The sequence below is a fragment of the Spea bombifrons genome, chromosome 9 (assembly GCF_027358695.1).
Source record: "Spea bombifrons isolate aSpeBom1 chromosome 9, aSpeBom1.2.pri, whole genome shotgun sequence".
Taxonomy (NCBI): Eukaryota; Metazoa; Chordata; class Amphibia; order Anura; family Pelobatidae; genus Spea; species Spea bombifrons.
In genome coordinates, this window is record NC_071095.1 from 29,357,491 (window position 1) to 29,373,210 (window position 15,720).

The 15,720-nt window shown below is 41.7% G+C and overlaps 1 protein-coding gene and 1 long non-coding RNA gene across 4 annotated transcripts in view; both read left to right on the forward strand.

The window, feature by feature from the left end:
• NPAS3 (neuronal PAS domain protein 3) overlaps positions 1-15,720 on the forward strand; it is a 181,502-nt gene that overhangs the window by 29,363 nt on the left and 136,419 nt on the right. The window lies entirely within an intron of this gene.
• On the forward strand, positions 12,531-13,437 carry LOC128504950 (uncharacterized). Its single transcript, XR_008355507.1, has 2 exons — positions 12,531-12,730; positions 13,021-13,437. It is a non-coding gene; the product is annotated as an uncharacterized LOC128504950 (long non-coding RNA).

Genomic DNA, 15,720 nt, shown 5'->3' on the forward strand with positions numbered 1-15,720 from the left:
ATGCTGGCATATGATCGTATATTAGTGTTGTGTTTGGGGTGCCAGATTATTGCATTGCGGTTTCGATGCCATGTTTAAATATCGCTGCCCCTGTGTCCCTTGTGTGCTGGAGACTGGAGCAACACGTTGAAAAACATCTCCGTTGTGTAGACGCTTACCGATAACTTGAAATGTGAATGATAACTTGAAATGTGAATGACAAGCTATATGTAAATTGATGTTCTAAGTGTAAAGAGTAAGTCACATTTTAGTAAAGGTATTATGTGGAAGCAGTGTGGGATCGACATGGCTGGACCAGTGCTCGTAGTTCAGAGAGGCACACCAGATATTTCTGCATAATAAACAGGTTTCGGCAATCAAGACAACCCCAAGGTCAGAATAAGGTTTTTAATGCAGGTAAATACAGGCAGGCTTGACGAGTCGAATGTTCCTTATCTGCTGTCAATCAGAGAATAACAATGCTTTTACAAGAAACCCCAGGTTTAAACGGTGCAACTTGGTCTGTCTTCTGCTCAACTCATGAATACCCGTCTATTAAAACAATGTTTAGATCTTTTGCAGCTTTCAACTCAGATGGTGAACGTTCTTTTGAGTTGAACAGCCATTGGGATTAACAAACCCTTAAATAACGGGGAAATTTACAGAACACTCTAAATCCCCTTATTTTTGCTGCACCTACTCGACCAACTCACCACCATAACTGATCTCTGATCCCTCCTCTCGTTCTTCCTACTGATTCGGCTTCCAAGTGGTCACTTAATCTTCTGTTCTAACTTATCATCTAAGATCTGATGCTGTATCAATTCTAAATACTAACCCTCTAACCATTGCGAGATATCATTTGTAAATGAAAATCTCCCCCCACTTCTAAAGTTTCCTTTACAGGGTGATCATTGGCACAAGACCCATTAGTACAGAAGCTATTGGGTTTGCCAGCAGCTTTATAAAGTATGTTCATATTATGATCAACTTTGTATTGTAAGTGTCAGCTTTATTTTGTGTTTTCTCCTATTTTAGTAGCGCTACAGAATCTACAAAAAAAACGTGCTGTCATTTTCCTGTAATTCTGTTGTGTCTGTGGCCCTCTAGAACTAGACTCTGCCGCCTATGGAAAATAGACCCAAGCTGAATTTAATGTATGTCTCTGTATAGGACACTGTGCATATGACGGGCTTGCTTTAACTAATGAGTGACCCCGAATTCAAGCTTGGGCAGCATGAAGCACTCTAGCTGTGTAATTCCCATTTCCATCACCCTCAGCCAGCCTGACGTTGTTGTAGCCCAGTGACAACAAGAGCGCTGGTGGTTTTATTATCCATTAGCCTCCCAAAGGAACCGGCCATTAAGTGCTTTCCAAGGCAGTGCGTGATGCCGGAGCGTTGGGCGGTAGCTGATGGTGAGACTTCATCAGGCACCCATAGAGTTATTTGACAAACAAGGATCTGAAGACTTCCGATTGATGCCGACTAATTTTCCTCTTAAATGTTCTCGAAATGTCTTCAAGCTTGTCGTAGGAAATAGAAAAGGACACTAATTATTCCCACCCATCGTAGGATTTATACTAATCCTTCGTTGCGGACATGGCATGTTAATGAGAATAGGCCAGTGATATTTTGTAAAATCCAGGAGAGTGTCGTATGGCATAGTCCCGCTTAGTAAACATGGCCCTATGTCTTTATTAAGATGCATCAAGGTTTCCGCTTTCTGTACCTGCCATTGCGCACCTACCACCTTCTTCTTCCCCCCTTTTGCATATTTATCCTTTTTTATTGTTCTGTGCAAATGTAATTTGTTAATCCTGGGAAATTTGTCACAGATAAATTTGCTAGGATTATCTTGTCACCGCCATATCTGCATTCTTTTGTTCATTGCTTATTCATAATTCAGCGAGCTGGCAGCTGGCCTAGCCTTGGAAGGACAGGAAAAATGGGAGACACCTTCTTCTTCCAGCTGCTGCTGTTCAGACCCTCCTGCCAAAAGAGGCATATGAGATGCTCTGGGGAACAGAGGGTTAACCCTTCCTCTTCTTCGGGGGATGCCTGGTTACGAGGGGTTACCGCATCCGTATAGACACACACGTATTTGCAAATGTGCAATGAACCTTTGCGGATGGATTGCTGGAGAATTGCATCAAGACGTTATAGCTTTTATTGGGTCAATGTAGAAAAAAGACGTAGTGCCACGTAAACTTTGAGGACCTCACTTCTGAAGAAGGGACCTCCGAGTTCCTGAAAGCTTATGCGACTCCACATCTTTTTCTGCGGTAGACCAATAAATGGTATCGCCTTTGACTAGAGACTCCATCTTATCAAATAACGACAACGTTTTATCCAACCTTGTTTGTACTACTGTGTGCACATACATCGCTTCAGCAAAGGGTTATGTGCTTTCATCAAATTCATTACTGTAAGCAAAATCATGCTAGATGAGTAAAAAGTGGGTAAAAATTGCCGTATCTCATGATAATGAGCTAGATTCCTGTCCATGGGTGTTTCAGAAGTATCAGAGTGCAGTTTGAGAGACTGATGCTGTTCGGTACATGTTGGACTAGAACGGGGTACATGTTGGTCTATAACTGGAGTTTAGAGCTGGCTTCTATTTCTGCCCATGCTGGTTTGCAGATTTTCCCGTAGACGTTTGAGGTCCATACCACTTGACTGTGCTGGGAAAATGATAGCCATATTGGTACAAGAGAAGATGGAGTCTAGTCAAACATAAAACCTATTCGTGAAGCCAACGTTGAAGCAGATGTAGAGCGGAAAAATCTTTCAGGACCTCAGAGGTCTTATCTTGAGATGTTTCTTTCATCTGTGCTTGACATTGAGTTACTTTTGGAACATAGTGGGACAGAGCTGGAACACTTTAAATACGTACAAGGCTGTCATCTGGTAAATTCCTGCGTATAGTTGTAAGCCTTGATTGTTTTCAGCACATACTGGCCATACCTGATTTTACTAGTTGACCATATATCCATCATTTTATATGGTGTTCCATATTTGTCATCAAGTATCATCAAAGGTCTAGGTTTTAGAGACAAAGCTGTAGAATATTTCTAGTCTGAAATCCTAGACTTTGAGGACCTGGGGGTTAAAGTCGACTTCAGTAACTAGTTTTAATAATGCGTACGTCGAATAAGATGTGCTTGGTACAGCGGATACACCTCTGTCAAATCTGTTGATCAGCTTGTTGATCATTTACAGGTTGCTCAGTGGTTTGTGGTGAGATCGCCATAATTTGCTATAGTTTCTTTACATTATGTGTTAAAATCACTATATTTATGATACCGAGACAAGTATCTTTGGTTTAGTTCATTGCAGAGACAGCCTTGTTTTAAGCCCTGCATAACTAATACGCTTTCGATTCTGGACCATAGTCCTTTGCCCAGAGAGTATTTGATATCCTTGAGTCTTACGGAGCCCCAGCCTCCCCAGCCCCAATCCATTGTACGTAAAAACTATACAAAGAACGATGATTAAATCTCATTTAGGGGATTCGTTTCCATCTTTTACCAAACAAGCGAAAATGCTTTTAATTTTTTTTTTTTCTTCCTCATCTTCTTCTCCAGAAATAAATCAACTTGTTAAAAGGAGCGCCTTCTCCTCTCGGCGGCTGCACACCCAGCAAAGGCTGAACACGGGGAAAAAAAACCTGTTAATATACAAGCCACATATGAATAAATCTGTTCCAAGAATTCACACGGCATACCTAAAACCCAGACAGAGGACACGGTGCTCTTGTTAAATAAATGATAGGTGTGTAATGCTTTTTAGCTAGATTCATCTTCACTACATCAAAACAATGCTGAGGCACAGAGCAGCGTCTGTTCCGGAGATAGCCACGCACTCTCTGTTTCCGCTGGGTGCCTTATTACCAAAACTATTTGCATTTGACAAAATGTGAGCGATACAGCAGCCCCTGTATAATTCTGTTTGTGCTGCGCCTGCAGTGTATACAGCACTTTTCATACAAAAGCATCACAGAGAAACCAAGCGGCCCATTAAGGTTAACTCAAAGTATAGGGAAAGTACAAGGCCGCTAATCATTATGTGTAGTCTTCAGTAATCAACAAACTTTTCGGTCTGTAACATCTCTATAATAAGACAGACTTGGGTAACTAAGTAAGTGAGTAAAGCAGTATGTCACCGCATTGTTTTCAAATAGAAGAGCTCAATAATGGCTTCAATGGCTTTTTAAAGCTAAATTAACGACAGAAACCCACTTGATTTATTTACAACCTTTGTCACGCCCTAAATGCAATTTTACTGTCATTTTACCCTTACATCCTTGGGCCATTTTTACTGGCATTTACCGCGATTAGCCCTTTAGGCTAAAAGCCGTTTGGTTGTCGGTACATACCGTGCGTCGATGCAAATATCAGGTAATAGAAATGATACAGAACCTGTACCTTGCCCATGGAGACTGTTGATCTCAGTTGAAACAAGACCTTTTGGTCTTGGGGGTTTGTGTAGTAGTATGGTGACTTCAATAAAATTATTAAGATCCTTTAAAAAATAAATCTTATATTTTGCCTGTAGTTTCTCTTTATGGCATTTGAATTCTTGATCCGATGCTGCTGTTATCCATAGCAACAGGTTCAGTAGTGCACATAATGGGTATTTGTTTCTAGCGGAGGTGATGCTGGGTTATATTATGTTATGTTTTGCCTTCTAAGCTTCTCTTGAGAAGTTAATGACATTCATTGTACCCAGTTATACAAGAACAGACAGCTAGCGATACCAGAATTAGAACCGCCTAACAGCAATAAATAATAAAGACGCCTATGTCTCTAATCTAATAATCCATTACGTGAAGGATAGTGGCCCGAGGAACACCTACCGCTCCATCTGTTGTATGGGGAAATCCATGATGATGGCCAACTTCTTCATGCCATAAAGGAGTCACAAGGTCCTTTGAAGTCAAGTCCGTTGGCCGTCAAATAGTTGGGTTAATTATTTAGTTTTGGATGATTGGATGTTCTGGTGAGAATGTGAACAGAAATAAAAATTAAGATAATCAGTAAAATGATGAAATAGTCAGACATACTGTTCTCTCCGATGAAGAACGCTGACAATGGTCAAAATGGGGCATAAAAAAAAGGCAATGTTCCAAATTGTAGGACACAACTGTATAGCAGGAGAATCAGGTTTATTGTATACTCCAGTTCCTTGAAGTCAGGTGTATGGGGTTTAGCAAATATTTAACACACGTAATCAGAAGATTTGCTGGCTCCCGGAGAACCAATTCTTTTGAGATTTGAGTGGTTTGGGTCATCGTGGGGTTCTGTGAAAGCCAGTCCAAAGCATTTAACAGCGGAATTGTCATTGTATGTAAAATCTGTAACTGTGAAATGTCTAATGTGTTATTGTGTGAGGTTGCCTGTTGAAAGATTTATGCAGGGATTTAACGGCTCCCCTCGTTTGTATAATTTCACTTTTATTTTTATTGTATTATAACAGCCTATTTTCAGCGTGTTGATTTCATGGAAGGTTGCTGCTTTCTTAGTGCCGATTCTCACCGAGTCGCTGGAATATCCTGATCCTTTCATCAAGTGTAACACCGTTATTTGTTTAGCAGACTGAATATTTGGAAAGGTGACAAGAAATGAAAGCCTAAAGGAACAAAAAAGAGAGAGAGGAGGGAAAAAAACAACACCACTTGTATGTGTTTCTAAGATTTTACAAGCAGTCTAATTACAAGGCATTAGATCAAATTTGTAAATCTTCCCAATTTGTGTGTGTACAATGGAGATCTTAAGGGACCTATGAATCTAAAGCATACAGCCCCGGCTCAATGCAGGCAATGAATCCAATTTGCTACAATTTCATGGTATTAAAGAGCTTTTGTCAGATTGTGCGCCGTTTCGTGATTGGCCGAATTGATTAGCTTTAGGGGGAAATTATAGGACTAATAGCTATGGCAGCGATGTAACTAATTTAGATCTGTATAAATACAATGGAGTTAAAAAAAAAATGCAATCAAATAATCGGTCAACACAGCATCCCTCTTCTCTGGGCCACGCCCACTTCCCCTCCTACTCTCAGCCTATTTAATGCTGTCTGTTAGCCCCTCCCCTCGGTAAGCCACACCCCCGGAAGGAGAGCTGCATGTATCCTCCCCTTGGATGTTCCCAGTTAATGTAACGATTTATATCATGTAGGTGATCAGACCTAAATAATATATAATGTTATGCTGCTGTTTTTATGAAGCAGTTTGTTTACAAGGTGGCCAGAGCAGAAATTACATGCATTATTGAATAAAAAACATCTCGGGCCAAAATCACTTAAATATTAGTGTAGAATCTAGTAGATCTTAACGTTCTTGTTATGTTTGCATTGTTGTGTATTATAATAGCGCTACAGAATCTGCTAAATACCTGTAATGTAATTAGTTGAAATAGTTCAACTCGTGATGAGATATACATCACAAAGTGCCATCTCCGGTGAGTTTATCCTGCAAGATCGGCCGGCCTCTCCCCGGGGATCTCACCGGTCTATCCACCGTGCCTTATGTATGGCCGACGTTTCCCTTCTTGCTGGAGAAGCTCACTGAGTTGGCTCTTCGTACCGCATACGGAAGTTGGATTGTTTAGCGAGTGGAATGGTGACGGAATTCTGCCGTCCAGATGTGCTTAATAAAATCTGAATTCTCTTTTAGACTCATTGAAATCTCTTCTTACACAAACTAGCACGTTACGCATATAAACTTTTTCAGTAAATGTTGAAGAAGCCTTTTCCGTTGCTATGGCAGCAACCTATCGGTGATTTCAATCAGTATCGGATGATAGTGAAGCATTCCCTGAAAAGAAAAGTGCCTAAAGAATGGCTTTTGGGAAGGGTTTCTGCATTCAGCAGTATTAGCCTTGATGCTTCTGATGCTGTGTTTCGTTATTAGCATGTGTAATTCGGCAGAGAAAGAGGAACGGCACCTAAAACGCCTTTTCTGTTTAATAACCCTTTCTGGAATGCGGTGCGGACTGCAGCGTCGGTGAAGGGGTTAATGCGATGCAGCAAGGCTTCCTCTCCGTAGTAATTGCATTCTGCCTTTTGTAACCTAACGCAGGAGAGTGTAGGTCAATAAGGATGATCACATTTAGAATTTCATGATCTGTGTACTGGAACAAATTGAAAGCTAAGGCCGGTATCAATCACATTGAAAGCCGGAGACGGGGTGGGGGTAGGCGGGTGTTAATTGTTACTGCTTCCCAGGGTACCGGACAGATAACCAGTAATGAAATACTTATGGCTGATATGGAAAGAAGGATAAAACAATGGGACTGAGATAAGAGAAACACAGGCTGCCGATACCCTGGAGTATTGCATGCAAAATCTTTTCCAAGTTCGGAGGAGAGGAATGACTAGCAAAGTATTCTTTGATGTACGGTGGCGTAATAATCACCCTGCAGACCGTTGCTCTGATTCACTGCAGTGTATTCTGACATGACTTTGGGTAGTGGTCCATCGGGGCCGTGTTTAGTTCCCATAATTAAATAGCATTGTACCCTCTCCTGGCAGCCCCCCGTGCTCTCCCCTCAAGCCCCTCTGCACCGGAATGCATGAGTATATATATATATATATGTAGCAAAACAAATTGAAAGTCCGAGAGCCCATGACAATCAGTCCCAGGCAGCCGGCTCTGAACATTTCCGTTCCGGCCACTGCCCAGGCCACCTAAACAGTGCTCCTGCAATACAAGAGTTAACCCCTTGTGAGTATAAAAACACCTCCTATAGTCAAATTTACAGGTAGACTTAAACTGCCAATATTCACAGAAAGTCTTATGCGATGTGTGCCCCGAACATGTATAAACACAATGCCTGTACATCCACACACTAAAAACCCAGACGCACACGTGGAGATCACATATCCATAATGGAAATGTTTGCTGTACCAATGAAGGAGTTAAAATGTGCGCTTTGAGTGACTCGGTGATTGAGATGACGTGAAGCCTGCAGGGTAGGTATAAATTGCCGGAGACATCTTCCTGCATTACAGTGTTAATGCGAAGGTGTTAATCATAAATGCGCTGACATACCGGGTCTTCAGCCGGAAACACAGAAGGAATACCTCAACAGCTTTGGAAATAGGCAGACATTCGCTAAATCAGGTGCACAAAGGCATCGGAGCAAATAAAGGCATTCGTTATTATGTGGACGTCTCAGCAGGGGCGTACCTAGAGTATTTGGCACCCGGGGCGGATCCTGTAAGTGGCACCCCCCCCAAATGTAAAGACATCTACAAAATTATGTTGGCAAGAATATTTATTGCACCAATTTGTAAACTGTATGTTAACTGTAAACAACAAGAAATCTGAAAAAATAAATTAATAACTTATAAGTAAAATAAATATGTTTAAATAACATTTACTGAACATATAATAGTGCTTTCTTTAATAACCCCCCCCCAAAAAACAACAAACACAACAAGTTTCTAAGAAGACCTAACAAATGAGTGACAAACATTACAAATTAAGTACTGGCTAAGCAGCTAAAGACACTATAAACTAAAAAAAATTCTGATATTATAATCAGGAGTCACCATAACATTGTTCTCTTTTCATTTAAGCATTTGCATATATAGTGGTGTTGCCATGTCGACTCATGATTATATATACCATATGAACCAGACACTGACTGTGGTATAGCATGACACCTATCACTATATACTGAGCCAGGCAGTGACGGTGGTACAGCATAATGCCTATCACTCTATACTGAGACAGACATTGACGGTGGTGCAGCTTAAGTAATTTCATTATATATTGAGGCAAACATTACAGTGAAACAGCATAACTCCTATCACTATACACTGAGCCAGATACTACAGTGGAACAGCATAACACCTATCACTATAACTGAGCCAGATATTGATGGTGGTACAGCATAACCGCTATCTTTATATACTGAGCTAGACACTTATAGTAGTACAACATAACTATCATTATACACTGAGGCAGACATTGACAGTTGTGCAGCACAACTGCTATCATTATATACTGAGACACGCGCTGACAGTAGTACAACATAACTGTTTCCATTATATACTGAGGCACGCGCTGACGGTGGTACAACATAACTGTTATTATATACTGAGGCCCACATTGCCGGTGATACAGGATAACACCTATCACTTTATACTGAGCACACATTGACGGTGGGGCAGCGTAATCCATATCACTATACATTGAGCCTGACATTTACAATAATGCAGCATAACCCATATCACTATATACAAAGCCATTGATGTGGTGTAGGCCTACCACTTCAGTGTCTGGCTTAGTATATAGTGGTAGGGGTTATGCTGCATTATTGTAAATGTCTAGATCGATGTATAGTGATAGGGATTATGTTGTACTGCCCTCAACTGCAGATCAGGGGAAGACTGTGAGAGTCAGTACAGCCTTCCCTTCTTCTGACTGCACCGTGACATTGGGAGGTCCTCTCCCCGTAATCATCCCCAAAGTCCATTTGTCCCCTACGTCACTAAACCACAACTCTCTTTTAATTACTCCCTGTAGTTCAGGTGTAGATCAAATAAACAACACATGGAAACATCACGTGTAACTGAATAAGACATAAATATCCTGTATTTACAGGTATACATAAATAATGTATGGAAACATAGCATTGCAGGTATAAATCAACAGAACACACAAACCCAGCATTGCAGGTATAGATCAACTGGAAATCACTCAGCACTGAAGGTATAGATCAAATAAACAACACATGGAAACAGCACCCCAGGTATTGATCAACTGAATAAGACATACAAATCCTGTATTTGCTGGTAAACATAAATAATGTATAGAAACATAGCATAGCAGATATAGACCAACACATTAACACACAAACCCAGCTTTGCAGGTATTGATCAATTGGAATTCACATAAAAACTCAGCATTAAAGTTATAGATAAAACACCCTAAATTACAGGCATAGATCACAGATTGCACACCCCAAAGCCAGCGTCCACATTGCCCACATAGAACCTGACCAGCACCCTGCGGTGGGGGTGCAAGGCCTCTGTCTCCCAGCTCTGCCACTGTACGGAACAGTATAGAGTGATGGGAGTTATGATGTACTTTAGAGCATAATTATAATGAAAAAGACATTGGAAATGGTACAGCATAACACCCATCACTCTCACACATTTACCAATCAACACTTACCAATCCACAGATTCCACACATACCAATCCACAGATTCCACACATACCAATCCACAGATTCCACACATACCAATCCACAGGTCCCACACATACCAATCCACAGATTCCACACATACCAATCCACACATTCCACACATACTAATCCACACATATACCAATCCACACATATCAATCCACAGATTCCACACGTACCAATCCACAGGTTCCACACATACCAATCCACAGGTTCCACACATACCAATCCACACGTTCCACACATACCAATCCACACATTCCACACATACTAATCCACACATATACCAATCCACACATATCAATCCACAGATTCCACACATACCAATCCACTCTCACTGTCACTCAGTCTTAATGAATGATTTCCTACCTTCTTTTCTACTTCTTTTCTTCTTACAGCAGTCTTTTCTTTTTACAGCAGTCTTCCTCTTCGCTCCTCTTCTTCTGTCTTCTTCCGGGTCAGAGGGCACTGTGGGCGCGGCTTCAGTGCCGCCGGGGTTTGTTGTCAGATCCCGGCGGCACTGAAGCCGCGCCCACAGTGCCCTCTGCACAGCAGCAGTTGCCGCGCGGATCGCGAGGGAGCAGTATCGGAGGTCTTTAACAGACCTCCGGCTCCCTTGAGTGATTTTAAGCCGGTTCAGGGGAACCGGCTTAAAATCACTCAAGGGAGCCGGAGGTCTGTTAAAGACCTCCGATACCGCTCTCTTGCGAGCCTGCTCCTCCAGCGGCGGACATTACTGTCCGTCTCTGGAGGGGTGCCGGGTGCCGGCAAGTTGGCACCCCCCTGATGAGCGGCACCCGGTGCGGACCGCCCCCCCCGCCCCCCGCTAGGTACGCTACTGCGTCTCAGAAATACACACATGGCGATAACATAATCCTTTCTCATGCACAGATGGGAAGATAAAGTAAGTCTGTCAAGTATTCTGCTACGGCCGCTGTTATAACGGGACATGCTATAGAGCAGAAAAGTATCAAACCTCCCTTTTCATTATCAACACCACAGCTTTGCCTTTATTTGTCTTTTCTAGGCTAATTTTCCTTTCTCATTATTCTTCATCTGCTGCCCCACTATATCTGTACTTTCATATACTAATACCCTTCTTCCAATGACTTCCGTCTCTCTCTTCTACTCTTATCACCTCTTCCCGCTCCCAGTTCAGGATTTCTGGATGTTCCGTACCCCTTCTCTGGAATTCCCAACCTCCTTCTCCTTCTTACTCCCAACCAGCTTCCCAAAGAAACCATCTGCCATGTCCACCTGCACAGTTCTCCATATCGCCCTTGCTTCGTTCAACTCGTTCTCACCCAAGCGTCTCCCTTCCCCTCTTTAGCCACGTAATAGATTGTAAGCGCCCAAGAACCGGGCCGTTTTCTCCCAGTATGTTTTAACGTCTGTTAATGATATTTAAATTGTCTTCATCATTCTCACTGTAACGGTGTAACAGCACTACGGAATCTGCTATGTAACTGTAATGTGAAATCTCCCCAGGCTTTTTTTGTTCCCCATTAGTTCTTTCTCTGCCCTTTTAGCTCTTGCTCCCTATATCCCAGTCTTTTTACCCCATCAATACTCAATATCCACATCGTAGCTCTATCTGCTCTCCTCCCTCTGATTATTTACTCCCCTCATTACATCTCTGTTCGTTCCCTGTGATTTACACACTCCCCACACCGCTCCATTATCTCTTCTCCGCGATAATGGTCTCCCCACGCCAGAGTTCCATTTCTTCCAAGTTATTAGTCACTCGCCATATCACGCCCTGTCCTCTCTTGGAGATTACACCATCCCACAGCATTGGCTTTTCCTGGTGATTACGCTCTTCCCATAAAAAAATCCGTCTTCTCCCCATTGTTGTTCTCCCTAATATTACAGCTCTACCTCATTTACCCCATTGTGCTCCCCAGATTCCATTGTGTTTTCTTTCTCAATATCTGATCTCCTTTTATCTATAGGTTAGGCTTCGTCGGTAGAATTCTACCTATCCTACAACTCTTGCAGCAGCAACTCTCAATATATTCACTTCCCATTATTTCCCATTATTCCCATATTTCTCCTGTCTGCTAATAAATAAAAAAAGGAGATTTGAAATCTCAGCATCTATATGTTATTTAGTAGATGATGGCAGATAATATAATGGAATACGGTTGTCCTATTCTTTCACACATTTTAAATGGATTCTCAAAATAATGGAATCGATTCGCTAAACGGCAAAAAGTCGCCCTCTTGCGCACTTTCCGCAAGGGAAACCTGATGTGGTTGTCCTTTTACGATGCGTGGTTAATGCTGTAAAAGGAATATAGACATGCCTTGATATCAGATATGCAGACATTCTGTTCTTTTCTTGTATACAGCAAAGTTCCATTCAGCGATGACCACATTTCTTTGTTTTTTAGATCCCAAGGCTTGCATTTCTTTCTTTCCTCCTATTTATTATCAGGGTTTACTTTATTCGTTCATAGAAAGGACCCTTAGAAAGGTAGACTTCTGGACAACACTTATTTTGAACAGCCCGGGACCACCATGATTGCTTCTGCTGAGAAAGCTTAACTTTGAGGTCATCCAGCTATGTAAGCAGCGCCTTCTTACGGCTCGTTTTGGGTCGTAATCTTTGTAAATTTATGTCACCGGCAGCCAGAGGAAGCAAGCTTTGTGTGCATTCTCAGGAAGGTAGAGCACGCATCACATTGGTACGCCATACTCTTTACTCTTTATTCCAGAGAGCCCAACATGTAGAGTTACTGTAAGTTTGCTCTGTGCTCGTGTGTCTGAATGTGATTAGTCTGTGTCGTGCTTTCTAAAACTGGAGATTAAGAGCTATTCACAAAGCCTATGAACTGCGTTTAGTTGATGGACAGTAAGATCTTCTTTGAAGGCGTATTGGAAGGACGTTGAGTGTGTAAATGCTGGAGGATGGTCTGTGTTCTCTGTGTAGCCGCTGGACTGGGGTCTGCTCTCTGTGCAGGACGGGGGTCTATGCTTTGCACGCATCTGCAGGAGACGCAGCATGCGCTTTATGTAGTAGTCGGTAAGATGTGACCTTGTCAGCAGGCAGACTGAGAGGGCCGCCGGTTCCCTGCCCCGCCGCTCCGTCAATGACATCATGTTAGTTCCTTTCCTGGAAATGATCTCTATAGAGAGGCCTTTCAGCCCTATGAAAAAAAAAAACGAATACCTTTCGCAAAGCCTGAATCTCATCACTCCTAGGCCTGCACTTTCTGCACACACCAGCTGCGTATACAATGTGATTAGTCAAATGAAAAAGCCTTTCAAATCTTTCAAACGTGCCTTTATTATTAAATAAAATTGGTATCACGTTTAGGAAGATCTCATCCACTTCCATCCACAATCAAAAGGGGGGAGAAATAGTTATGCAGATCCTGAGAACAGTAAGTAACGTTTCATTTACTTCTAGAGTGCCAGCAGATCCTGCAATGACAAATTAACATTAACAAGAATACAAAACTGACAATAAATAACACAAGCTGAGAATTACGTTAAGATGGCTACTTCCATGGGATGCACGTAACCATGTTATTTACATATATTTATATTTTGGAAAAAGCATCGGATCTGCTTTAAGATACTGCGATAGGGATCTCAGATGTATGGGTAGCTCCTTCTTTATTCATCATCAATATGGCATCTTCCCTTTTTCCGGCTGAGTCCCATTGCCCCATGAAGAGGTATCTGTGTTCCTGTGCTTCGTTTAGCTGAGTTGTCGCACTATGAATGTCTGCTACGATCATTATCGGGTTTTTTGGACACGCGTCAGCTTCACTTGGGTTTGGTGAATAAATCCAATGGCCCTTAGTGAAACATGGAATGCACTCTCTTATTATAAAGTATAGGCAGCACTTATTGCTACATCATTAAACTGTATGCAGTAGTAATGTTTATGGGGTACTCGCACACGCTATTCTGTAGAATGATGTATTATCATTTATTTTATAGATGGCAGGGAGTCATTCATTTCAGCGAATCCACAGCGCAGCGTAAACCCCGGTCAGTACACACACCAACAGCATTGATACATTCAACGTAATTTGTGTCCAACCCAGGTAGGGTGTACTCTAGCCAAAGGAATACTAACAGTTATGACCAGGGTATTGCTGTATCAATCACTTGTCACTGGTAGAATAAATTGCATTATATTGATTTACTAGGAGGTTTATGTTTTACTGTCCCAGATAAAAAGCAGCCATATTTATATTGAATTATCATTATGGTAGTATAGAAATATAGAATTTGACGGCAGATAAGAACTCCTAAGTCCCTCTCCTCTGTTGTCACTGACAGAACAGTGTCCCCAATGCTATATTCTGCATTTGGATTTTTACCTCCCAAATGCATTCATTTGCATTTATCAACATTAAACTGCAGCCGACATTTGTGTTTTTCCACCTTGAATGTCCGCCCTGTTGCAGACCTTTGTATCATCTGCAAAAATGCATAGAATACCATTAAGAACTTTTTTAATATCACCAATTAGAATAATGAAAATTGACAGGTTCCAATACTGAACTCTGAGGTACCCCACGAGTAACACGTCCTTCCTCTGAATAGAGACCATTAATTACAGCCGTCTGCCTCCTATCACTCAACCATTGTGTTATCCATCCAACTATTTTAACATCCAAGCCCAAAGACGGCAGTGTCCGATGCCTTACTGAAATCTAGATAAGCGATATCAACAGCTCCTCCCAGGTCTATTATCTTAGTTACCCAGTCAAAAATATAAATTAACTTAGTTTGACAAGAGCCCCCTGAAGTAAGCCCATGATGGTTCTGATCATGCAAACCATTTACTTCCAGATATTTTACAATCCTATCCTTCCAATAATTTTCCAACTACTGATGTAAGACTTGCTGGTCTGTAGTTGGCTGAGTCTTCTTTTTTTGTGAGGTGGTACTAGGGTTGCCAACTTTGGGTCTTCTGGAACTACGCTTGCCAAAAGTGACCGAGAAATAAGTCCACGGTCGGTTTTGCCAGGACGCTTCAAAGATCTTTTAATAACTTTGGGTGTACCCCATCCGGTACCAAAGCTTTGTCTGGTTTCACTTTGGAGAGCTCACGTAGAACTTCTTCCTCGCTCAAAATCAAGCCTCTGTCTGCAGAACTATTTGTTAAAGGATTCTATGACTCAGAAAGAAAGACTAGTGGGAACGTGTCTGCTTTGCTATTTAGCAGAAAATAAATACCCTGGCCACTTACCAGCCACTTGTACTGACATCCAGAAGCTAAGCTCCAAGTGTCAGTGTCCCTACTGTCTATTTCTTTCACCTCCCCGCAACAGAGCAGACATTCCAGGTGGAAAAACTCAAGTTCCAAATGATTTAAGTAAATTAGAAGAATGCTGGTATGAGTTTAATGTTGATAAATGCAAATTAATGCATTTGGGAGGTAAAAATCCAAATGCAGAATATAGCATTGGGGACACTGTTCTGTCAGTGACAACAGAGGAGAGGGACTTAGGAGTTCTTATCTGCCGTTAAATTCTATATTTCTATACTACCATAATGATAATTCAATATAAATATGGCTGC